The sequence below is a fragment of the Eumetopias jubatus genome, unplaced genomic scaffold, assembly GCF_037043125.1.
Source record: "Eumetopias jubatus isolate StellerSeaLion01/CBP00866 unplaced genomic scaffold, mEumJub1_p1.0 scaffold_3, whole genome shotgun sequence".
Taxonomy (NCBI): Eukaryota; Metazoa; Chordata; class Mammalia; order Carnivora; family Otariidae; genus Eumetopias; species Eumetopias jubatus.
In genome coordinates, this window is record NW_028274809.1 from 29,370,403 (window position 1) to 29,396,330 (window position 25,928).

Here is a 25,928-nt window from a genome sequence, read left to right on the forward strand (position 1 = left end):
TCCAAGAGGGAAGTGTCTTTTGTACTACACACTAGAATGTCAGTTCTCATTACTAAGCCCTAGCTGTTCAAATGCTGTCTGAATCTCCCCAAGGCCTCCTTGGGGAGGCTGTAGGCAGAAATTTCAAGGAGCTTATGCCAATTATTTTCTTTCTATCTACATATTGATGGCTGACCCATGGTAATCATGTGAGTCAGGTGTTATGAACACTGTTTCCTTTATTTCATTCATGGCTTTTAAGACAGATAAGATTTTTTTTCTTTTAAAGACTCTTTTCCCCTTAGCTTCTTGCAACTGCCATTTTGTTTTCTACAGCAAACCAGAGAGAGAGTGACCTGTGATTTTTTTTTTTTCCAATTATTTGGGCCCTTTTCACACTGATTACCAGAGTTAGTAAAGGATGTATAACATAAACATATTCTGAGGCCTCAGTGGTGAGAGCAGGTGTAGAGCTCTGGGCTTCATTGTTTAAAAAGTCTATAATTTAGGGTCCTTTTACTGTGAAGTTGCAGATATTAACCTGGCAACTCACAGGGGGAAGAAAAGCAATTAATTGAAGGATATGTAGTAGTCATTTATTAAGAGCCAAAGCTGAAGACCAAGTATCAGAAAGTATAGGCACCTGAGAATTTAGGTAGCAGAAAGTAAGGGACACTCTCTTTAGGGAAGTGCCTGTGTTTTGGGGTCACCTTGAGTTTGTGTCCTTGTTCTGTTCAAGATTAAAATTTCCAGAACAATCTGGGTTGACCCAGCTTGGGCCCATGCCAACCTCTTGGCTGGATAAGGGTGAAGGACCTTAACTGATAGTCCTTCTGAAATTGCTCACAACAAGGGAAATGTGCAGAGTGTAGCATGTTTGGACAGGCTAAATCAGCAGATGACCATCCCAAGCTGAGAGGTCCCAGATTGCCCTAGAAAGGGATGTCCAATGCCCCAGTCTTACACTGACTCTTGTCATTATTACAAAGCAGTAGGAGAGTCGGCTATGGTCTGAATGTTTGTGTCTATGCCCAAATTCATATGTTGAAACCCTAATACCCAAGGGGATGGGGTAAGCCCTTGGGGAAGTAATTAGGAGTAAATGAGGTCATGAGGATAGGGCCCTCATGATGGGATTAATGCCCTTATAAAATGAAGGTCAGAAATGAGCTCTCTCTCTCTCTCTCCCTTCACTGTATACACATCAAGGAAAGGCCATGGAGGACATAATGAGAAGGTGGCCATCTGAAAACCAGGAAGAGGGCTCTCAATGGACATTGAATCTGCTAGTGCCTTCATCTTGGATTCCCCAGCCTGCTTGGAAGAGTCCTTGAACTCTCCTAGAACTGTAAGATAAAGATATTTGTTGTTTAAGCCACCAGTCTATGGTATTTTGTTATAGCAGGCCAAACTAACTATGACAGAACCTCTTTCTCCTTTTCTCAAAGCAGCCAGATGGACTCCATGTTGCCTCCTCTGAAAGGAAGATGAACCACAGTCACCTTTCTGAATGGTAAACTGATCACTAAGAGCAATCAGGTTCAGCAGGTTCCATCCCAGCTGAGAGGAGAAGCTAGGGTACATGGTTGGCTCAGACCCTATCTTCCTGGGCTCTGAAGATTTTTCTTGAGTATCTGGAAATGCCAGAAGGGTGAGTGATGACTCTGCCAAACTCCTGCCTCCCAGTCATCCTCTTTAGCTGATCAGACAGGCTTCTATCAAGTCTTAGTAGGCCTCATGTGTATTATTTATTTGATTAAAAAAATTGTGTCATTTGCTTTTAAGGAGCCTCTGGGAACGAGCATAATTAAGCATAGATTAAAATGTCTGAAAGATTGAAAACCACCATAATGATATAGTGAAACGAATGCAAGAAGCTTAAAAACATCCCCACATTGTCATTCCATCAAAGCATCCCCATTTACAATGATACCCTAGAAACCCAGCCTCACTGGAAATGATCAAACTGGGATTTCAGCTCTTGAACACGGACAGTGATTCTAATAATTTGGGAAGATTAATTTGTAAAAGAGCTCATCTGTACCATCGATGGAAGCTAAAGGGCATCAGTTGGATTCAAAGGAGAAGGAAGAGAAGAAAGAAGAAAAGGAGGGGAAAAAAGCAGAAGGAGGAGGGGGAGAAGGACCCTTTCAGACACCATAACAAACACAGCAGGGGAGAAGCCGGGGATTGCACACCAATGTCCGAACACTTGCTATGACCCAGGCGATGTTTTAGGTGAGTAAGATGGGCACACTGTGGAATGCAGGGAGGTTTTTCTTTTTTTTAAAGATTTATCTATTTACTTGAGAGAGTGAGAATGAGAGAGAGAGAACATGAGGGGGAGCCTGATGCGGGACTCGACCCCGGGACCCCGGGACCACGACCTGAGCTGAAGGCAGCCGCCCAACCAACTGAGCCACCCAGGTGCCCATGCAGGGAGATTTGAAACAATTTAGATACTTACACAGCCTGAGACCTTCTAGGAAGTTATTGGGTGGCTGGCAGGGCTTTTCTTTGTCAAGGTGATTTTGAGTTGGGTGAAGAGAAGAAAGCAGCCCTGTGAATATCTGGGGAGGGGTATTCCCTGCAGAAGGAGGAGAGATCGCCAAGGCCAGGAACTCAGGCAGGAGGAGGGCCAGGTTATCCTTCCTGGAGCCTCTCGGGGAGGGGAGCAGGTGCGGTGCACGTCGGGATAGGGCAAGACTGACATGGAGAACAAGGAGGCACTCAGCATCCTTTCTGGAGGGCCGCTCTTACGTGCCTCTAACAGTCAGTAGCTTTGGGCTGTAGGTAATAGAAGACCTAACTAGGGGTAGATGAATTATATAAATTTAGAAGTTTTTTGCTTTTTTTTTTTTTAAATCAAACGATCGATCTGAAAATTGGCAGCTCCAGGGTCAGTACCCTGCAACTCAATGATTTCAACAAGTTCCTGGGACTTTCCTTTCCATGTTTTTTCCTTAGGATGTCAGGGGCAAATTTTCTCACAGCTGCAGGGTAGATCCTACAGCTGTAAGCAATGTGTCTTCACATAGCAGCAGACTACACAGGAAAGGGAATGTATCCTCTGACACCTGCCTAAACAGGGCTGATAAGATGTGCTCCCCTAGACTAGGAGGGACCAGAGGATGTGAGCTCAGGCATGGCTGTATCTGTGCCCAGCACAGAAGCTGTCCCCAAGGTGGCATTTGCAATAGGTTTGCCCAGATCGTCTTAGGAGAGAAAAAGCATGGAATAACTGAGGTAGGGAGGGTGTCCCAGGGGAGCCTGTTGTTGCAAGCTCATGTGGAGGAACGGGGCCACAGTGGTCTTGACTGGGCTTTGATGGGGCAGGAGGAGAGGGTTGCTGCAGTGCTGGAAAGGACATAGCAGTGTCTCCATCTCGGACTGGAAGATAGAGAGTGGGGGAGAGCTAGCAGAAGACGGTAGCGTTAGCAGGGTTGGAGGTGCAGAGTCAAGCTGGAGGTAACAGGTGCAGGCTTTGAGCAGACTCTGTGGGCGCGTATCCTAGCCTCTGCCCTGTACCTCACCATCTATGAAATAGGGGTGATAGTAGTGCATGTCTCGTAGGGTCTTAGGACAAGTAGGCATTTAGTACATAGGAAAGCACACAGAACAATCTTGGCATACAGCAATCGGTAAACAAAGGATGGCTATGATTTTATCGTTATTCTCTGCCACTCACCTCTTCCTGTGTCAGATTATCCTACGTTTACTTGCAGATGAGATTTGCTTTACAGATCACAAAGAATCTTCACATGTGCTACCTCCTCGATCACGCTACTCTCTCTATAGCACCTTGTGGCCATAAGCCTGAAAAGTCTTGTGGTGGGGTCAGAGCCACAGACAGTCCTCAAGAGCCTTTGAGAGAGGCTGCCCCTGCTCCTCGCAGGAGCCGTTCACCCAAGGGGGAGTTCTCTGGGCATGTGGAGGAGAGCAGTCGGGGACCCTGCCTCGGTTAGAGCCAGGAAATGCAGCAGCAGCTGTTTTTTTGCTGTTCATGAGGTCAGGAGTGTTCTTGGCATCACCTCAGCGGCATCTCGGTGTGCCTGGGAGGTGAGGGTGGGGGGTAGGGAGTGCAGGGGAGAGGTGTGAATGGAGAAGCATGACCTTTTGATTTCTTTCCTTACCCACAGGAGCATTTACTCCCTCCTGAATCTGGGCGTCTGTGGGAGAGCTGAACTCTGTTTTATGAGAGGATTTTTTTTCCTTCTTCTTTTTTTCTTTTCCCATCAACACTTGTCAGGGATTCAAGGCAAAAAGCCTGGCAGAGGCCTGGGTTTCTGCACCAGCTCAGGCAAAAGATGGGTCTAAACAGGGAACAGAGAGAGGCATTGTTCCAAACACTGCAGAGTGGGAAAAGTAGGTCAGGGAAGAAAATGCAGGTTTGACAGAGCTGGGAATTGAACTTGTCACCTCAGAGCTCATTGGTGTAGAAAATGAGCAGCCAGCAAGGGACCGGGGCGGGGGGGGGCGGGGAGGTAACTGCAGTCTGCTGCCAGGCTAGGGGCAGACACATGCTGTGAACAGCCACCTGCGTGATGGTCATCACCTCCTTCCAGGGCCAACGCCACCGTCCTCCCTCCTGCCCCACCCTCAAAACCCCTACCCTGGGAAACGCCCCCAAGTGATGATTCTAGATGGGAAGAGCAGCTGAGACTCTCTCTGCAGAGAGTGCCAGCCGGCAGCTTCCCAGCCACCAGCTGCATCTGCAGGACTGGGAATTGAGAAAACCTCCCCCCCACCCCCCCAGATGAGGCTCTAATTACAATCAGCATCACCTTCTAGGAAACTTCTGGGTGGATGGCTACCAGCAGAGAAAAGCTTTCTCCTCACTACCCTCTGGTTGGTACTGGACCCAGGGGTTCTGGCTGTAGCCTGGGAAGAGAAAAAGTACCTCAGTCAACTTGCCCAAATCTTGGTAATTCTCCTACTTTCTCCCAGAGTCAAGGTGTGGAGCTATTCCGGATGAAGGGTGCTTTCTCTCTGACTCTTACACCATTGCATTTGGAAACGTCTTGATTTCTTGCTCTGGACAGACCTTCTTCTTCTTCTTCTTCTTCTTCTTCTTTTTTTTTTCGAGAGAGCACACAACAAGAAGTGAGGTTGAAGAGGGGCAGAGGCAGAGGGAGAAGCAGACTCCCCGCTGAGCAGGGAACCCGATGTGGGGCTTGATCCCAGGACCTGAAGATTATGACCTGATCCAAAGGCAGACATTCAACCAACTGAGCCACTCAGGTGTCCCTAGACATAGCTTTTGCCTCATAAACACCTCCTCCTCCCTGCGGGTCTCAAACATCTTTCAGAAGCAGTAAGAGTGACTTTGAACCAGTCATTTCAGATCTGCCTGCCACACCGTTGGCACCAAGAAGTACAAGTTCCCTGGATATGCCAACATGCACTTCGATCTGAAGGAAACTTGTAGCTACAGATCACAAACATCTGTGGCCACCACTCATTCCCACAGCCTTTCTTTTGTAATTAATGACTTGTTTTCCACCTCTGTGAAATGGGGAGAGCAGTGGGAATCACACCACTTATTTAAAATGGGAAGACTATTAGGCAGGATCCAAAGACTCAGATTCCATTTCCGCCAGCTATTCATCTAGTGACTTTAGGCCATTTATTGAAATTCATCCCCTCGAATTTCTCAGGTATAGAATGGGAACAATAGAATTTATAACAGAGTTGTGAGGTTTCAACCAAACACAAATGAGGTTCACGTGTGAAAGCACCTTTCCCAGTCCTGGTGCCTAGAGGACACTTAATCCAATGTTTGTTTCCTTCTTTCCCCATTGTTGATAACACCGACAGAGTTTCTGGAGGATGTGTTTGAAGTTAGATATACTTAAGACTGGTTTAAAAAAATGAAACAGAGAATAGGATATGTCTTGCCATCCAGTCCTGTGCTGTCCAATAGAGTAGCCACTAGCCACATGTGTCCATTTAAATTTAAAATAATTAAATGAAAATGAAAAAACACAGGGTCCTCAGTCATGCTAGCCACAGTTCAAGTGTTCAACAGTCACATGGGGCTAGTGGCTATCATATTGGACAATGCAAATAAAGAACATTTCCATCATTGCAGAAAGTTCTGTTGGACAGTGTTGAAAGAATTCTTACAGAAATTACTTTATCATAATGGTTTTTACCCAAAGTACAAGCTTCTTAAGGCAAAACCCAGATGTATTTTTGTCTGAGAGTATACAATCTTCTTTCAGTGCCATATCCTCTAAGACACACAGTATTTATTTAAAAAAAATTTTTTTGGTCATGGTAAGGGTATTCTTTAATGCCCATCCCCTATTTCCCCCACTCCCCGACCCACCTCCCTTCTGGTAACCATCAGTCTGTTGTCTATAGTAAAGAGTCTGTTTCTTGCTGTTTCGTTCTCTTTCTTTTTTCCTTTGCTTATTTGTTTTGTTTCTTAAATTCCACATATGAGTGAAAGCATATGGTATTTGTCTTTCTCTGACTGACTTATTTTGCTTGGTAGCTCCATCCATGTTGTTGCAAATAGCAAGATTTCATTCTTTTTATGGCTGAATAATATTCCATTGTGTGTGTGTGTATATATATGTATATATATAACCTCTTCTTTATCCATTCATCAATCTATGGACACTCGGGCTGCTTCCATAGTTTGGCTGTTGTAAATTATGCTGCAATAAACATCAGGGTGCATGTATCCTTTTGAATTAGTGTTTTTGTGTTTTGGGGAACATATCCAGTAGTGCAATTACTGGACCGTAAGGTAGTTCTAGCTGGAACTTTCTGAGGAAACTCCAAGCTGTTTTCCAGAATGGCTGCACCAGCTTGCGTTCCCACCAACAGTCACGAGGGCTCCCTTCTCTCCACAACTTCACCAGCACCTGTGGTTTCTTGCGTTGTTGATTTTAGCCCTTCTGACAGGTGTGAGGTGACACCTCACCTTCGGTTTTGATTTGCATTTCCCTCTGATGAGTGCTGTTGAGCATTTTTTCACATGTCTGTTGGTCCTCTCCTCCCGCCAAGCTCATCAGAGGGAAAGGCCTATGAGGATGATTTAGGTCAAAGTGAAGCTTTCAGAGTGTCCTCCCCTGTGTGGCTTCCCCATATGGGAAGTGAGGGAGAAGAGACCGCCACATTTGTAATTGTACTGTGGGACAGAAGAGGAGACTTTAAAGCAGGTAAGAATCCCTCCTTCTTCGGCCTTCCAAGAGTTGAGTCAGGCAGGAGGGTTTTGGGGTCTGGGGAGAAAGAGGTTGTTGTTGCTGATGGTGGTAATGTGAGTAAGGAAGATGGAAAAAAACAATCTTAAAAAGAATAAGTGTTTGTGAAACTAGGAAGAGGGACATTTTCTAAAGCCCAAGATGCTTTGGCTTCTGGCTATCAGTGTTAGTGAAAAGCCTTTTTGGTGGTCATCTTCCACCCCAAGGACCCAAGTGCCCCAAGGACCTGTCACTTTAGGCTTCCATATGACATCCGTTCCTCAGGGCGCCGAGCACCGGTTATCCAACTGTTCTCACTTTCTGTGATCCAAATAGAGCAGAAGAAGTTTCCTGGAGGGACTAAAATGCACACCTGAGTGACTCTAGCCAGCTCCAGCCTGGAGAGAAGCAGAAGTTGGGGTGATGGGGTCAGGGAAGCATGAAATGAGTCAAGGTTAATTCAGCATGTGAGGGAAGTTTGAATTATTCATTTTCTGACCCAGTACCAGGTACTTTCTACTGCAGTTAAAGTCTCTTTTGGGGCACTCTAGTCACACAGGTTTCTCAGCCACCTTTTACAACCATGCCTTGTCCTCTAGTGTTCAGCAAAGGGATTGCCAACATAGGGTTCTGGTGCCAGTCGCAGTCTGGAAGCTGCCTTTCAGGGGCACAGAGATGTCGTCCGGCTAGAAGGAGGGGGGGCAGCCACTTAGCACTTCATTCCCATTTGGGCTAAGTGGTTGCGAAGGACAAGAAGGGAGATTAAAAGCAAGAAGTGAGAAAAGCATCTGAGGGCTCGGAGGAGGGTGGGAAGGAGGAGGAAGTTTCTTAGAAGATGTGTGATTTGGTTTCCTTACGTCATCGAAGCCCTTTTGTCTTTAAACATTTCCAGTGGGAAGTTGAGCTGAACAAGAAACACAGTCTAGACAAAGCTCTACTGACTTAAGCAAGCGGGGAACATCATGGAAAGAGGCAAGTGCTTATGCGGAGAAATCTGCGCCGCGGGCCTTGGCTAGCCAGTTCCTGCTCGGCAGGGGCTAGTTCTCACATCTCGCTGCTCTGTGAAGTACGCGTCACAGAATATGCCAAGCACTTTCTGGATCTCTGAGATGCTTTGGCTGGCATTTTATTTAACTTGTGACATTTTTGACTGTGCTTCTTCTGGTGGGCGTCAATACTGCCCCAGTCTGCGGTTGTCGCTGAATTTAAAATCCCGTTCAGTTATCCCTTTGTTCTAATGGTCACTTCAGGGCCACCCTTCCTGACCGGGCGGAAGGAGCTGAGTGTGGACAAGGCTAGCCCATGCAAGGCTAGAGGCCAACCTTTCAGGAGCAAACTGCACTGAGGAACTCCAGATTCTAACCTTTTATTTCTGGTTGAGCCTAACTCAGAAGCCATTTAAAGTAGATGTCACAGGCTCAAACGCCTACGGGGTCCATGGAGAAGGAAAGGAGTCAAAGAAATGAGTGAAGCGGGTCAGGAGGACAGTGGTGGGGAGTGGTGAGGCCCGTGGTCCCGTGCAGAGCACAAGGTGGGTATAGGAGGAAAGCCTGCCCTCAGCTTGAGCAGCTTGGTGTCAGACAGGAAGGCCAGCCCAGCATTTTTCAGACTTGCCAGTGTTTCGCGAAGTCTCCAGATTTTTAAATATTGGCCCAAAGTCAGGTCAGGCAAAAAACACTCCTGGGCCAGATTCTACCCAGTGGGCCACCAGGTTGCAAACCATGATTTGGACTCATCTGTGACAAGGCTGCTTCAAGTACACTGATTTGCACAAGTTTTGTGTTGCATGGCTCCCATGATCCTGAAATCCCCCCCTAAATGGCACTAGTATCAAATAAGGCCAAGGGATGGACACCACATTCCTTTTCATGTGAAGCTGTTTTGCTAAGTGGTTCTTTCCAGCCCTCAGCTGTAGAGCTCCTCACCCTGTTCCAAGCCTGGCCTGGTCTTTCTTGGGGATTGGAAATTATACTCTCGCTCCTCTTCCAGCTAATTGCTTTAATGCATCCTGAATGTATCTAGGCTGCCGCCCCTAACCACTGGGTCATCACTTATTCACAGGCCTGAAGTCCCTTCAGTGGCCTCCTGCTGGCCCTCACGCGGCAGGGGATTAATGTAGTCTGGTTGGTGAGTCAAAAAGAAAGATGACATCATTTTCATGTCAGGAATGAGGATGTGTGTCTGTGGATGTAAGGGTTATAGAGTGCAAAGAGAGGAAAACCAAGGCTACTTCTCTTATAAACTGGCACAGTGCTCCCCCCGCCCCCTTCTTTTGCTTTCAATCCAATCTGGCTTCTCCCAAGTGAGTTATTAATATGGGACACAGCCTGGCTTCCTCCCTTCTGTCTCCTCATATAAATCCAACTAATTAATTTACTTTAACAAGAGGAATCTTTCTCTATCTCTTCCAATCTTTGTTGTTCAGCTTAGATTCTCTTAATTCAAGGACAAGACACACAACTTTAATAATCACACATAGAACCTTATCTGTATCATCACATCCGCTGTCATAAACCAGGGGAAAAGGAATCTTAAATAAAGGGACTATCGAATGAGAAGACGGGTCAGCTCTCAGGTAAAGGCTGGAATTCACATTCGGTCTGGCCCAGTTAATGAAAGGAAAATGGAAAGAATCATGCATGTGCCGGAAATCTGACAATGTGAAGAGATGTATGAATGGTTTTGGAAAGCTCCGCTCCATTGAGTTCATTCAATACCATAGAACGGTGGCATAGGAAGGTCTCCTCCTGAACAATGAGTTAGATCTTGTGTCCCTTTCTGTGCATGAATGTAAAACCCCACCCAAATATGCTCTTTATTGCCAGTTTAGAAAATTACCTCCTCACCGCCCCCCCCCCCAAGCCCCTTAAACAACCAGGGCTGTGTTGGCTCCTGCATTGCCCCATTTTCTGTAACAGTGGCAGCACCCACAAGCCGAATAAGGTTGATTTCGCAGGGGAGATCCAGGTCAGAGGACAGAGGTAAGGACCAAGAGTAAACGGGAGCTCTCCTGTTCTCATCTGAGGCAGGAATGTGTGGGACCCATTTCCCATGTGAATGAGGACTGGTGGAACTTCCCAGATCGTTCCTTAGAGCTCCTTTAATTCTTTCCTTGGTGCTGCAAGTGATTTTCTTCCTTTGTGGGAAGTGTCAATGCTTGTTTTTCAAAAGCCAAAAAAAAAGTAAAAAAGAGGATTTGCAAAAACAAGCACCATGCTGCCCATTTGCACACTGGTGCAGAGAGAAGAGTCAGGAACTGCTAATGAATGTACCAGCTGTGTGTGGAAAATCAGCCAAGCTTGGGCTTTGGGTTTTCATTTCTCTGCGGAGATCCTTATTCTAGACTGCCCGTGAGAAACATGAGGATGGCTTCAACCACGACATGAATAAAGAACAAAGGTAACAAAGGTGAGGCTATCCTGGAATATTAGTTGAAAATGAACCCTTGTCTTGAGGAAAAGCAGCTATTATTCTGTTACCACTTTCTGATTTGGTAGCAATTTAAATACAGCAAAAACCCTTCTCCTCTTCTTAGGACCTGAGACTTTTTAATTCCACTTTCTTAGATTTGAGGACTGGAAAGTTTGGTTACTTTTCTAAAGGTATGTTTCCTGTTTTTCTCTCTTTCTCTGTCTCTCTCTTCTCTCTGTGTCTCTCTCTCTGTCTCTGTCTCTTTTCCTCCCTCTTTTCCCCATTCCCTATCCTCCCTCCCTAAGCCCTCCCTGCCTTCTTATCTCTCCTTCTCTTTTTTCTCTTCCTCCTTTTTTTCTCTATACTTATTGAGGTATAATTGACTAAATTATAATATATTTAAGGTGTACAACATGATGATTGGCTATACATAGACATTGTGAAGTGATTCCCACCATCAAGTTAATTAACACATCCATCACTTAACATATTTACCTTTCTTTTGCAGAGCACCCTTAAATTCTACTCTCTTAGCAATTTTCAATTATATGATAGTCTTATCAACTGTAGTCATCATGTTATACATTAGATCTTCAGACCTTATTCATCCTATAACTGAAAGTTGTGCCCTTTTACCAGCCTCTCCTTAGTTAGTTCCTTGCACCATACCAGCCCCCACCAGACCCTAGCAACCACAATTCTACTCTCCCTGTTTCTATGAGTTCAATTTTTATTATTATTTTTTATGTTCCACAGCTAAGTGATACCATGCAGTATTTGTTTTTCTCTGTCTGGCTTATTTCACTGAGCTTAATGCCCTCCAGTTTTATCCATGGCACAAATGGCAAAATTTCTTTTTTTTTAACTGCTGAAAAATATTCAACTATATATATATATATATATGTATGTCACATATTCTTTATCCATTCATAGGTCGGCTGACCCTTGGGCTGTTTCCCCACCTTGGCGATTGTGAATAATGCTGCAGCTGACATGGGAGCACAGAGATCTCTTTGAGACAGTGATTTTGTTTCCTTTGGAGATATACCCAGACATGAAATTGCTGGATCCTATGGTAGTTCTATTTTTAGTTTCTTGAGGAACGCCATACTGTTTTCCATTGTGGCCGCAGCAGTTTGCGTTCCCACCAGCAGTGTGCAAGCATTCTCTTTTCTCTGTGTTCTCGATTTGCCTTTCCCTGATGATGATAGTGATGTTACCCACATTTTCATGTACCTGTTGGCCATTTGCATGCCTTCTTTGGAAAAACATCTTTTCAGGTCCTTTGCCCATTTTTTAACTGGATTGTTAGTGGTTTTTGTTTTGTTCTGTTTTGCCATTGAATTATATGAGTTTCTTATATATTTTGGGTATTAACCCCTTATTGGATATGTGGTTTGCAAATATTTCCTCTCATTCCCTAGCTTACCTTTCCTTTTGTTGATGGCTTCTTTTGATGCGTGGAAGCTTTTTAGTTTGATATAGTCCCACATGTTTATTTTTGCTTTGGTTGCCTTTGTTTTGGTTTCAACCCCCCCAAAAATATTGCCAAGATCAATGTCATGGAGTTTACCAATTGTTTTCTTCTAGGAGTTCTATGGTTTAAGGTCCTACATTCAAGTCTTGAATCCATTTTGAGTTTATTTTTGTGTATGGTATAAGATAGGGGTTTAGTTTCATTTCTTCTTCCCTTTTTTTTTTAAAAGATTTTATTTATTTGTTTGAGAGAGAGAGAGAGAGTGCACGAGAGTGCAAAAGCTGGGGGAGAGGCAGATGGAGAGGGAAAGGCAGACTCCCTGCTGAGCAGGGAGCCCGATGTAGGGCTTGATCTCAGGAACCTGGGATCATGACCTGAGCTGAAAGCAGGTGCTTAACCAGCTAAGCCACCCAGGGGCCCCTTCTTCTTCCTTTTTAATGCTGCAAATGGCACTGGAATGGATCAAAATTGTACTATGTATGAACTTAGGGATGACTGCATTCTTGAGTATGTCCATAGTCATGTGCATAAGTGAAGTGAAAAATATGATTCATCCTTTATTCAGCTCTCCCGCACATTCAGTTCTGTAATAATGCTAGCCACTGTTTATTGAGCACTTAGTATGCACAAAGCACCATACTAAGAACTTTGCATATACTTTCTCATTTAGTGCAATTGTTACAACTGGGGAGAAGCGGAACATCTCTTTTGTGCATTCCAGTAATTCTTTATTAATGGATTTCTTCATAGATAGGATTATGCCACAGTGCCTAGCCTAAACCTACATGGTGACTGTTGCCAAGGACAAAGTTGTTTCAGTGCATAAATATTATTCTTATTCTAGAGGAGAGAGAGAAAATATATTTTTCAGAATAGTGAGTCCATGTCCATTTTGGGGAAGTTTGCTCACAAGGGACTTGGATGCCTCAAAGTATATGAACTTATATGCTCCCAAAGTTTTAGTCTTGGGCAAGGTACTCGGTCCATTGTGCTCTAATTTCCTCATTTGTAAAATGAGATTTAACAGGTATAGGTGAGGGGCTTAGAATAGTGCGTGGCATATTGTAAACATTCAATGAGTGTTAGCTATTATCATTGTTGTCATTATTAGTCACAGCAACATGCTGATGGAGATATTTTTATCTCCATTTTACAGATGGGGAAACTAAGGCAAAAGGATTTAACAACTCACCCAAGGTGATACAGCCAGTCAGTGTTTGGAGACAAGAATTCTCACCCTACGTCACTCTCATTGCAGAGCTTACAACTTGAATTTGATGTTGCCACTCATGATAGAAAGTAAGGTCTGGTCCTGGTGGTATAGAATATAGTTCCTTTCTCCTATAGGAAACATGAGCTGTGAAACAAGCACAAAATGTCCTCAAGAGTGGACACACGTCATACGAGAAGCATTTTAGGTCCCTCTGGTAGAGAGGGAGTGCTTAATTACCATGTGCCACTGCTGTTAACCTCTGCAAATAAGTCTAATTATCACAGATTAATGAACAGAGCTTAGGCACATCTAAAGGGGCTTTGCTGAGGGGTTTTCATTTCTGCATTTCATTATCTCCATAAACGCTGTTGTTCCCCATGCACATGGTTATGGAACTTTTATTATTTTTTTAGCTGCGCTCTGTGGAATATCAACAACAGTGCCTGAGAAATAGCTCGGGGCAGGGATTGCTTTCCAGGAAATCTTCAGGAAGCCTGCAAGTTGGGTGACTGCTGCTTGGCTGTTTACCGATGCATCATGCCACATTGGTTCATAGGGAATAAGGCTTAGACGGTTGCCAAGGAAACAGGCTGAGATTTTTGAAATATCTGAAACCACAGTGAAATTTCCAGGAAAAATCAATGTCTTAGTCAAGAGTCAGGTTAAGCCTTCTCTGCATCAGGGTGAGTAGCAACAATGCAAATACAGCTTGAAAGATTCGTTCCCGTCAGCACCATGACTTAAAGTCGCGCACCATGACTTAAAGTCGCACACCCGTGTTGTGATCCTCAGAGAATGTTTTTCTATGAATAGAAGTAACCATGTTGGCTCTACTCATGCTGTGAAGTGGCCATCCTGCTGGTCCTTAGAGCAGGGCTGAGCCTGGAAGCCATCTTTGAATGTCCCTGTGAGCTCAGAGAGTCCCTGGCGAGGACCTTGGAAATCCCAATGTCATATCGCGGCAAGAGAGCAAGCTGGCAGTTAGCCAAGGGCTTCAGCCCTGCAGAGGCTGAGACCTAAGGAAGATCTTGGGCACAATCCACCAGACACGTTTCATTAATAAATGATTAGATTTGCAAATCTTGTCAGTAGAGATTGCTATCACAGAATTAATGAAATAAATAATGAAACATTTCCAGTGTTTCTGGCTGGCTTTCAGAGCAGAGTAGATCTCTGCCTTTGTTGCAATTTATGGCTGCCTCTTTGATCAACTCCTGGGGAGTTCAAGGAATGATTTTCCTGCTTCCAACACCCGCTTTCGGCTTTTAGGTTTGCCTTTTTTTTTTTTTTTAACTTGACTTTTCATATCATTTTGTACTTCAAACACAAAGGTTCCCCAGGATAATTTCAGATAAAGAAACCCAACAGGGTGAATAATCTGCAGCGAAGAAAATCTGAATCGTACTTGAAGAAACAACCCATTTGACACTGGGTTAGGAAAGGGGTAGGGGAGGGATTTTGCTTACAAATGAACACAAAAAAGTTCACAGTTTTATTTGAATGTCTCCATTTTGCACAGTCTAAAGCCAAGAGCATTTCCTGATCCAGAAGCAAACTAAGATGCCACCCAGTATGGATTACCCAGCAGGCATACAAAGCATATGTTCGGGACATTAGCACTGCCAGGGTAGCTCACATTTCTTTTGTTAAAAAAACAAAACAAAACAGATTTTTCATATCCCCCCGAAAAAGTACCAAAATAGTCATGGAGAAATCAGATCCTTATTGGGTTTCTTTATGCTTGTTTTCTGACTTAGTGTCATTTTGATGTGAATTCCCATTCAGGATTAGGAGGAGATGGAGCCCCAACACCTATTCACTGTATGGGACCTTTAAAGGGTTTCCTGGGATGGGATTTCATCCTTGACTCACACAAGTCATAAAATGATACAGCCATTATGTCTACCTGTGACACTTTGGGTAATCTTTTCGAGGTTGATACTATATTATACTATTATTGATACTATAAATAGATTTTCAGTTCTCTTCCTCTGCAAACCCACCCAGCACACTGAAGGGCACATACACTCACTGCTCCTTGGAAATCACAGTGAGTCCAAAGGTTGGGGTCCTGATGGATTGCTTGCTCTTGGACTTATCTTCTTGAGAGCTGCCATTGTGCTCCTTTTTAGTTTACAAAGTTACAAAGGAACGAAGTTCAGATCCATCCTATTTTTAAAGATCCAACTTAAAATGTGCCTTTGAGTATCTTTATTTTTTCTAGTTTCATCCCATGGCATGGCAATTCCATAGGCAAAACCCACTGGACGTTTCCTGTCTATGTGGCTTAGATCATTTCTTCTGTAACCAGATACTTCTCTGTAGAGAAAACTTTGAAAAATTAGTGAGTTGTTCAGTTGAGGAAACAAAATTAATACTAAAATTATGAGGATCAGAACTAAACAAGCAATAAAAACTTCCCTTTGGGCTCATAGAGGGGGGTAAGGACCTGTCTATAGGGGCACAATTATTCTTATGCTATAGTTTTATGATACATCTTTTGACATATCTCCCACAGTTGGCCAGTTGTTTCATGGGACTATAAACACAGAGTTGGTCCCACTCTCCAAGATGAGAATTAGATTTTATTGTGATCAAATTATTTCTGCATTTCTTTGATTCTAAGATCACCATTTTTTCATAATTTCACATGATTTCTGAAATCAGGAGGCATATCAAAATCATCATCAGCCTGGCCACAGCTGTGATGTGGCTGTCACTACTAATAGGTGCCTGGGCATTAATATTTTCAGAATGGGTGCCAGCTATTGCAAAGGCAGGCCTGGAGATAATAAGAAGCATTGCATCACAGACACTCTTCAAGGCACAGAGCATGATGTTGGGCGGAAAAACATGGATGTTGATGACAGTGGGTCAGAAACAAAATAGAAACCACAGCTTGCAAAACTGTGGTGTGACTGGCCAAGCAGACAAATTATGCAAACCATGAGATGCACGGCAAACCAAGTTGGAAGTGTTTTAACGCCAGCTTGTTCTGACCCATTTGTGCCAGGATAAGATCACTGGCTTCCAGCACCTCACCTCATTACAAACTCTGACCTATTCCCTCTCACTACCTTCTCTCCCAAAGCACCCTACAACTATTGAGGACTTCCCTGACTCCCCTTTTGAAACCACTGCTGAGACTCTATCAAGGTGGTGCTTTCTCTTGCTCAGCAAGTTTAATAAACCCAGTTTTGTGTGATCAGCAGTGTTCCACGGTGGTCTTGGTACAGAGCTCTGATAATTCAAAAAAAGAGATTCAGTGGAATCAGGCTCTAAGGCTGAAAAGTTTTAGGAATCCATTTAAGTATTTATTTAACTTACATTTCCCTTTTAATGTATGTACAAGAGGGATATATGATAAAATACATATCTAATAAGTTTCAAAGAAGTTTTGAAATGGTATAAAATGAAAAACTGCAAGAAAGTATTGTAATTTATTGGCATCAAATTTTCTTTCTCAGTGGCACATAAAATAATGGTGTATTGTACAATGGATGGCATTTTGCATTTGATAAAATATGGTAATAATAGCTAGCTAACTTTTACTGGACATTTCTCATAAGCCATGCACTGTGCTAAGTGCTCTACCGGCACGAACTCATTTAATTCCCACAGTATTGCTAGCAAGTAGGTCATATGACTACCTTCATTTTCTAGATATATAAACTGAGGTATGGAGATGGTCCATGGCTGCCTTGAAATAGATAACTAATTGGTGGAGGAGTTAGGGCTCAGATCCAGGTAACGTGCCTCGGCTGAGCTAGGATAAGAGGGGAGAAATGGGGCACGCAGCACTATTTTCTTAAAAGTGGCAGAAAGCATTAATTAGAATGATAGTACTTGCACAAGGCATGTACTAAATTTTGGGATTTGGGCTTTTAACCGTAATACATTAACCAGTTCTTTGGTGCTTCTGGAAGCAAAATTGTTTCCCTTGGGTATTTCAGAAAAGGTGCATTCAGAACCTAAAATATTTGCCGGTTTATTTCTTCCAAAAAAGAGAGTTCCTTGGTGTTCAGAGCTATATATCAGGGTTAAAAAACAAGCAACCAAATAAAAACAAACCCAGCACTAGGGTCATCCATTTAAGTCACTACTTGACAGCTGTTCTGGGAATGGCTGTTGCCACGGGTTACTGCAGAGGACTCAGCATCTCAGCCTTGCCCATCACTTCCAGGCTGGGCTCCTGTCTCTCCGGAGAGATGCCCCTTCCCTCCTTTCCCCACCCCACCCCCACCAGTTCATAATAAAGATTGTTTTTTTCCTTTGAAAGAGAAATGAAATAATAATATGCTGAAAATTCCCTAGATGTTGCCTAGGGTATTCTCTGTCTTTGATGCTTTTGTTGCCCTGTTTTTCCTTGTAAATCACAGCATCAGCACTGTTTTTTCTATAAACCTCAACACAGGGTTCCAACCTGCTGCCTTCTGCAGGTGGAACCACAATCAGGCATTGTCCATCAGTGAATGTACAACCTAGATGTCACTCAATTACTATGTTCTTAATTGGATTCTTCAGATAGTTGGTCATGACAGTGTATTTTCAGGACTTTTGTTGTCTTTGTTCTTGTTTTGTTTTGTTTTTTTCTCTTTCAGACCCTCCCCTCTTATCCTGTCAATGCATTCACATATCCTTTGGACCAAGAGATTTGACCAAGATGCACTGATTTTTCCTTCTACCTCCTACTTCTTATTCCTTACACACTGAAGGGTTCAGAAATCCATCAAAATACCATTTCATCTCTATTTAGGAAGGGGGGAATTAAGGCAGCACATCTTACTTAGGTAGTGCTATTTACTGGAAATATGTTTGCAAAATACCAGTATTACATAGCATCTACTAGGCTAATTATATTCCATGTTAATGGTCACTAACGCCTTCAAAATCATGAAACATATTTGTCCTCTGTGACACTTAACAAAAAAAGATAATTTGTGGGAAGTACTTTGAGATTCTTGTAAGAGATTTGGGATATTAACATTCCTTTGTTTCAGGTATTGGATGATGTTTAAGAACCGTAGCTTCCACTGATGCTTTGAGTCAAATCAAGGCTCATTAAATATGCTGTTGGCTTCTCTGGCATTTTATAAAAAGGAATTTGCTACCCATTACACTTTTTTTCCTTTGCCTTTTCTTCCCATCACCTGCTCCCCAACCATTACTTTCTAGTCAACACATGCCTCTTTTCTATGGTTTGCTTATAGATTATTAAGAAAAAAGATGTAAACTCACAGGGAGGATTAAGGTAGACACAGCTGGTGTCAACGAAAACAGAGAGAGATGAAAGAGTATTGAGCCGGTCTGAATGGACAGCCCATGGGGCTTTCTTGTGACTCATCCTTGACCTTTACCCTCCCAAATCATGCCTGAGGCAAGTAAACAGCTTTTCAAAGCAGACTACCTTCTGGGACACTTCGTACATTTTCATTTTAATCTCTTTGCAAAGTGGGCAAAAATAAATGTCCCTATGAAGAGAAATACTACTGACAAAAGTTGAATTTGAAATGACATGGAATCACTCTGTTACCTATCACACAGAGGGTCCTAAACTGCTTGGTGGTTTATTCCAAATGAAAAGGAAAGGAAACAGTCTTCAATGAGTGTTTTAAACATCTCCGTATGATTCAAAATGGTTACAGGGGACTTTGAAAATATTGCCTGGAGGCATTATGGGTGATTTAAGTTTTTCTTTGTATTTTGCAGATTATCTATAATGAGTAGGCATTACTTCTGTAATCCACAAAAAGTCTTTCAACAGAAATGGAATTACAGTATAGATTTTTAAAATAAGAAAATACCACCCAGTGACTTATTTTTATAAATGACTGGAATAAAGAAAACTAATAATGTAGATAAAGTATCATATGCTGAAGATATATTTTCTGATATAAAAGGCAAGTTAAAGGTGGACTGAACTGTTTCTTAAGAACCAGGTAAATATTATCTCCCAGACCAAACAGCTACTCCCCCCTTGTGTATCACTCAGCAAAAAGAGAAAAGTGGAAATGTTTCTACCTATCATTGTCATTTGACACACTTAACTATGTGAAAGGAAACACAAGACCCCCAAATCATTTAACTTATGAGATCTCAGTCACTGCCTGATGCATGGTAATAAATGGGGCTTCTGGAACAGGGCATACCGGAGTGATGTGTGGACTGAGGTCTGCAATCATTGTTCCATCTCACTTCCAGTGATTTTTTTTTTTTTTTTTTGGTCTGACAGTACCACTTTCTTGAGGTCCCGATGCAAAAATTGAAAATGGGCAGAAGGTAGCTAGCTGATTCTCAGGGTCAATACACAGAGACGAGGAAATTGTCCTGTTCTGTTTTGGGAGAATGACTTCAAACAATCATGTATCCAGTGAAGTACATATTGGAAGGGAAAACATACCCAAACAAAACAATAAAACTCAACTTCAGGTAAAACAAACTGTTGAGACATCTAATAGAGAAATGTGTTCCAAGTGCTAGTTACACTAAATCCTAAACATCCAGCTTTTTACAGACTCACAAATCTAATTGCTTTATGGTTAGAGGAGCATTTAATACAGTGTGACCAGTTTAAAGTTAACATTTTGTATTCAGGATGATTAATGACACCATATTGTATTTCAATTACTACAAGATACTTCTCTGTAATAAACGATGGCAATAATATTCACATTAAGTCAATAAAAAGCATCTCCAAAGTGTGATGTATAAGTGCCATTATTATAGTATAAGTTGATCACATCATACAATGAATTATCAACAGTGTAACAGGAAATCTCTATACCAAAGCATATATTTTCATCTCAGTGCACAGGGATTTTGGCAGAGCACCCTTGTTAGTATTAATAGTAGTCAAATGAAAGTATTCACGCACAATAGCAAGGGAACTACTCCTTCTCCCCCCAGCTTTCTTATACTCCTTTCTCTACGAACTGCATTTTTGTGGGTTCAAGGATGAGAAACCAACTTCTCAGAGCATTCAAGTCCAAAGGGAAAAGATGTGGCAAGTGACTTCATGATTTCTGTTCTAGAAAGCCAATAGTTGGGGAAAACAAGTCCCGAACAACAGGTGTTTCTTTCCTAAAGGGTCTGTCCACTTCAGGAGAGAGTTTGGGCACCAGAAAACTTGGAGAAGCTTCTGAATGATAAATCATCTCGGGGGTCATGGGTTTTTAAATTGTTCTGAATGGTGCCTGGTTACAGAAGTGAGGTCACCGATGAGATGGCCTAGGGAGCTCAGGAAAGCAGGCACAGGAGAGAGGGTAAGGGAGGTGGGTGTTTTCTGACCTTTCTGTCTGCCCTCCTGTCCCTCCCCACATGGTTTCAGCCAGGTCGGTCATCAGGAATGACTGATGGGAGGTAACCTTAGGGTGGTGCGGGGAAGGGGCCAAGGCCACTGATCTGACTCCACAGCACCTCTAATTTGAAGCTGCGCCCTGTCTGGAAAGATGGCTGCAGGAGGGAGTGAGAATCAGATGAAGGAACAAGGCGCCAATGTGCGGGGATAGTGATGTTTGTTGGTAAAGCTGTCTCCTGCATGCTTGGATAGACCTGTAATTGTCTGGTTGCACTTCCATAATAGTCATGCACAAATACGATCTGCATACTAAAGAGAGGACAGCATGATCTCCTTGTCTTCTTGGACCATTTAAAAAAATTAGTTTTTTAGACAAAATTCTCTCTTGCAGACCTCATAATACCATAGATCTAGGTAATTGATATGGTGGCATTGAACAACTTTTTATTTTTATTTTTTATTTTTTTTAAAGATTCTATTTATTTATTTGTCAGAGACAGAGAGCACAAGCAGGGTGAGTGGCAGGCAGAGGGAGAAGCAGACTACCCACTGAACAAGGAGGCCGATGAGGGACTTGGATCCCAGGACTGTGGGATCATGACCTGAGCCGAAGGCAGATGCTCAACCTACTGAGCCACCCAGGCGCCCCTCAAACGACGTTTTAAGTAACTTTAGATATAGTCCCTAAAATTAGTCATTAGAAAAAAATGGAGTAACTGGTATGAATGGTTGGCATCAGAATAAGAGGCCCTGTTTACTCAAATATAACTCAAAGTCATCAAGGAAGAATTCCAAAATAGACACCATTGAGAGCAATGGCAATGCCCATAAAGCAGCAATATGAGATGAATACAGACTCCAGAATATAGTTAAATTAGATCTACATCAAATAAAAAATTTTCTTAGAAACCTGGGTTCACCGCATACAAATGGCTTTGCCATATGACTCCCTGTATAGTCAGAAAAAGCAGGAGTCCTATATTTAATCCTGTACCTACCTATAGCTGTGGTTTGCAAGTTGTAAGCAAGTTACAAGATAACTATAAGAATATCATTAACTTCTTGGGGCCTCAGATTCCTCATTTTGCAGGAGAGTTATTGCCCATTGTCCAAGATTCAATCTTCCAGGTATGTGGAGGTCCTCACATACTTTCTAATTTCACACTTTCTAAGTGTTCTCTTTGTCCATTGTCTCTTTTGTAATTCTGAAACCTCCCAAATTTGAAGAAACAAAATGTTTTATTTGTTTACAAATTGGTGTCAAAATTCATATGGTGGCAAAGCCAGACCTGAACTGACATGGGGTTATTTACTGGCTCCATTTAATCCCGTTTAGTGTGATCTGCTACAGAAATATTAATGTATTACAATTAATTTAATTGGCATATCTAAAATAAAAAATTCTGAGTTCCAGAATGCATTAGAGCTAAAGGGTTCAGACAGGGGACTCTAGGTTTGTATAATGATGATGAAGATGATAGTCCTAACAGTTTTGTTTCTCGTTAGCTAGCTTCTTTCTCCTGGTTATGATAATTGGTTCTTGATTTTTAGCATTTTTATCTCCCAAATACTTGGCTGTATTGTCCCTTTGCTGCCACTGTGACACAGTTTCTGAGAAGAACCTATCACCACTTTCTCTTGGTTCCTGGTACTGCTCTGTACATTCCTGGTTTTGATTTTGCTCACCCTCTGGTGCTCTGGGCCAACTGTCAGTGCCTTCTGGGAATGAGAAATTTGGCTTTATACTTGTCAAATGGATTAGGACAAAGATTTTGTTGTTCAATTTGGCTGGGAAAAACAGATGGCTTGCTCAGTAAGGATGGAAGAAGGACATGGAGGGTGAGGACAATTCATCTCCTTATAAAATAGAATCCATTCACACACTGGTACCTTATTTATTTCTTATTTGTTATGATTCATTGTATACAAAAAAGGCTCCATTCAAACAATATGCTTTGTGGTATGAATTCCATTATCAAGAACAGGAGTACTATGGGAGGCCCATGGATGTTGTCTAGAATGGGGTTCCCTCCTTCTGGTCCCTCAACATGTGAGGTGGGCTATGGTTCCTTGCTCTTTGTTCCATGAGATGAAGATTCTACATCTATTCATTGACATATGGTCATAGACCAAGAAACATTTTCTCTGTCTCCAGGGACCTGCCTTGGGCATCTGGAGGAAAAACCTTCCTCTGTCTTGAAGAAGGGCCTCTTCCTGAAATATTCACTGTTGGCTTCATCTCAGCTACTACCAAGCAAACATCGAGGATACTGAAATCTTCTCAGTCCTTTCTGGGTCCAAGTTTAAATGTTTAAAGGCATTTTCTTTCAAACTTTATCACCTTATATCCCATGTAAGTTGTATATATTTTGGATTGCTTTCAAAAGAAATTAGTTACTAAAAAGTCAAAAGGCTTTGTTCTAAGGCCAATTTCACCTGTAAGGTGGTCCCTCAATTTGGAACTGAAAGACATTCTCATTTAATTACACAAATAGGACAGAAATACACAAAAGAAGGAGTTCAAATTTGGCAATATATATTTTACAACATAAATGACATGGGAAATAGGTGTCAACTCTAGGGTTTGGTGGAGAAAGGAGACTTGTTTAGGTTGAAGTATCAAGAGACATTTATGAAGAATGCTGGAGTTAAAGTAGACCTTAACATTTGTGTACTTTGGGATGATGGAGATGGAATGGAGATAAAGGGGGAAAAGAATGATAGGATCTGTGAGCAGTAATGAAATGTATCAGAAGGTAACTCAAGGTCTGGTTGTAAAAGGCCCTGAACGAGAGAGTATTTGTCTTATATGCTGGGGATCTTGCTTCCATTTGGGAACAGAAGATGCTCCTGTTGCTGCTTTATTTTAGTAAGAGCAACTTGAATAGATGTATAGAGTGAAATAAAGAGGGAAGAAATTGGTTATGCAAAACAGTTAAAAAATAACATAAGCACTTGGCACGCATTATCTTGATCATTATAGCAACTCTGGAGGTAGTTACTTATTGTTATCTCTACTTTTCAGAGGAGGCTTGGAAATGTTAAGTAACTCGTCCAAGGTCACACAGCTAGCAAGTGGCTGGTCCAGAATTTGAACTTAGATTTGTTTGCCTCCAGAGGTGAATTCTTATCTACTTTCCCATAAACCAATGAGTGTGATAATTCAGTTGTTAAGTTATAATGACCTCTATTGAAGTGATAGCAGTGGGGATGGAAGTGAAGGTTGGAGGTGAGAGATAATGTAAAAGAAGTATCCACAGACCTAGTGACTATGGGTGAGTGACAAAGTGAGGATAGGCAGATATTTGGTTTCGTTGCTCTAAGCATGGATATTTAAGAAAATTATGGTAATATTGTTGGAGAAAGGAAGTTAGGAGGAAGCCTTGGCTGGGAGAGACAGATTATGAATTATTAACAAAGCTGCATTCAACACTGGCCTCCAGTTCTTTCTTTTCCTATCTTTCCCTCTATCTTATCCTCACGATCTCTCCTCTTTATTACCAGCATCAATGGAAGGCAGTAGGATGCTTGCTTTAGTCTTCTGCAGAGTCCTATAAGACAAGACTTATATAATACGTGAGAGGGTAGGGTGAGGGCAGGGGGAGGGGGAGGAATTAGTATTTAATGAGGATCCTCAACAGAATTTATTCTCATTCCTCAGGATTTATTGTAAGGAGATTTCACTGTAAAAATACTATTATACTTACTTTGCACTATTCTCTCAGTAATGGCACTAGGCCCACAGTGCAGTTATAGGACCAAATCACAGTAGGCATTTAAAATTCATGATCTTGCTGCTGCATGGCAGAACAATATAAATTGAAAGGCACAGCCTGGATACCATCTTGTGGTCTTTATAAGGGGAAAATTAGTGGCACTTTGATTCACGAAAGGCTTATGACAGGCCTGGGCCTGTGGTGGCGCTAATATAGCCATCACTGGAATGCCAAGAGGTGGCCTGCTGTGTTAACAGCTGTCATTTTGTGCCAAACTCACATAACTAAAGGGTTATGGGCCAATAAAAAAAAAAAAAAAAGATGCTGCTCTTCTCCTTTGGTTATTAAATGCAAGAATAAGCACTTTGGAAAGCAAGTTACCTCGTTTCCTGCTAAAATATGCCTGTCAAAGTGGCCAGTGTCTATGGTGAAAGACATTCTGTAAACGTGTCCCTGTCAGAGTTTCTTTGTCTAGCTGGTGAGCCTTGCTGAACTGTTTTGTCCTCAGAGCTGAGTCCTGGGCCCCTGGGGGGGAAACTGACTTAGGATAGAGTTACTTTAACATTTCAGTCAGGACGGTGGCTTGTATGGGGGCCAAAGTGACTCTGGGAGTCAGAGTACAGCAGGACCCCTGAGCTCTGGGGTCAGAGAGACCTGGTTCTGCCACTTGGCAACTCTTTCATTTGGTGCGAGTCACGTGGCTGGTTGCCCATATCTGTAGAACGAAGTTACCATCTATTTTGAAGTGTTGTTTGAAAGGTCAGAAATAACATATACTAGGTGCTTTAAAATAATAACAAACTTGACTTCTTACTCTGCCAGGCTCCATGCTAGGCAGTTCAATATGCATTATATCATTTGATTCTCAGAATTGCCCAAGGAGGTAAATCATAGTTTTATTTCTTATTTGACAGATAAGGAAACTGAGTCTTAGAGAAATAATTTGCTGAAGCGATTTCCCCAGCTAGTAAGTGGGAAAATAAGGATTTAAATCCTAATCTGTTGGCCTAAGGTTCTGTATTACTAAAGACTAAGTTGTAAGGGTTAGTCAATTGGCAGTCATGTTTGTGATTTAGATTCTGCCTCATGTTGTGTCATTCTACCATAAGGAATTATAGATGAGTATATCTCATCTGTTACCTGTTTTCCTATAGGTTTAATTGAATTTTTGTCACACTCTGAAATTGTAGCTCCATGAGCCTGAATATTTATTTATTTGTATAGTCATAGTTATTGGGAAGAGAAAGCGGTTGTGGGACTGGGTATCATGATTCCTCTTTCTTTTTGCCTTTCACTGACAAAAGTTTATTATGTGTCTTATCTCAACCATTAGAACTTCTGTATTGGGATTAGCCATCAGGAAAATGCAAATAATGGCCTCACCTAGGAAATGTTTCAAGGAATCAATTAAACCACAAAATAGTCCTGTTAATCTCCCTTCTGGGGCTATACTGGTGCCAACACAATGATCCTGAGGTGTTGAAGATCATTATACAACCAATGGTACACAAAACACAAGGCATCTTTAATATCCAACATGCCTTCATCAGAGAGAAAACTTAATTTTCCTTCTGTGTAAATAGTTCTAGGATGTTTTGCACTTTTCCCACCTTTGTTCCTAGTGATTATAGTGTTTGTAGAA

At 42.2% G+C, this 25,928-nt stretch overlaps 1 long non-coding RNA gene across 1 annotated transcript in view; it reads left to right on the top strand.

The window, feature by feature from the left end:
- Positions 1 to 719: 719 nt before the first annotated feature.
- Positions 720 to 25,928, top strand: part of LOC114216018 (uncharacterized) — a 48,505-nt gene continuing 23,296 nt past the window's right edge. The window contains exons 1-3 of the long non-coding RNA XR_003610667.2: positions 720 to 1,327; positions 1,428 to 1,630; positions 1,765 to 2,217. This is a non-coding gene — a long non-coding RNA (uncharacterized LOC114216018). The remainder of the gene's footprint in view (positions 1,328 to 1,427; positions 1,631 to 1,764; positions 2,218 to 25,928) is intronic.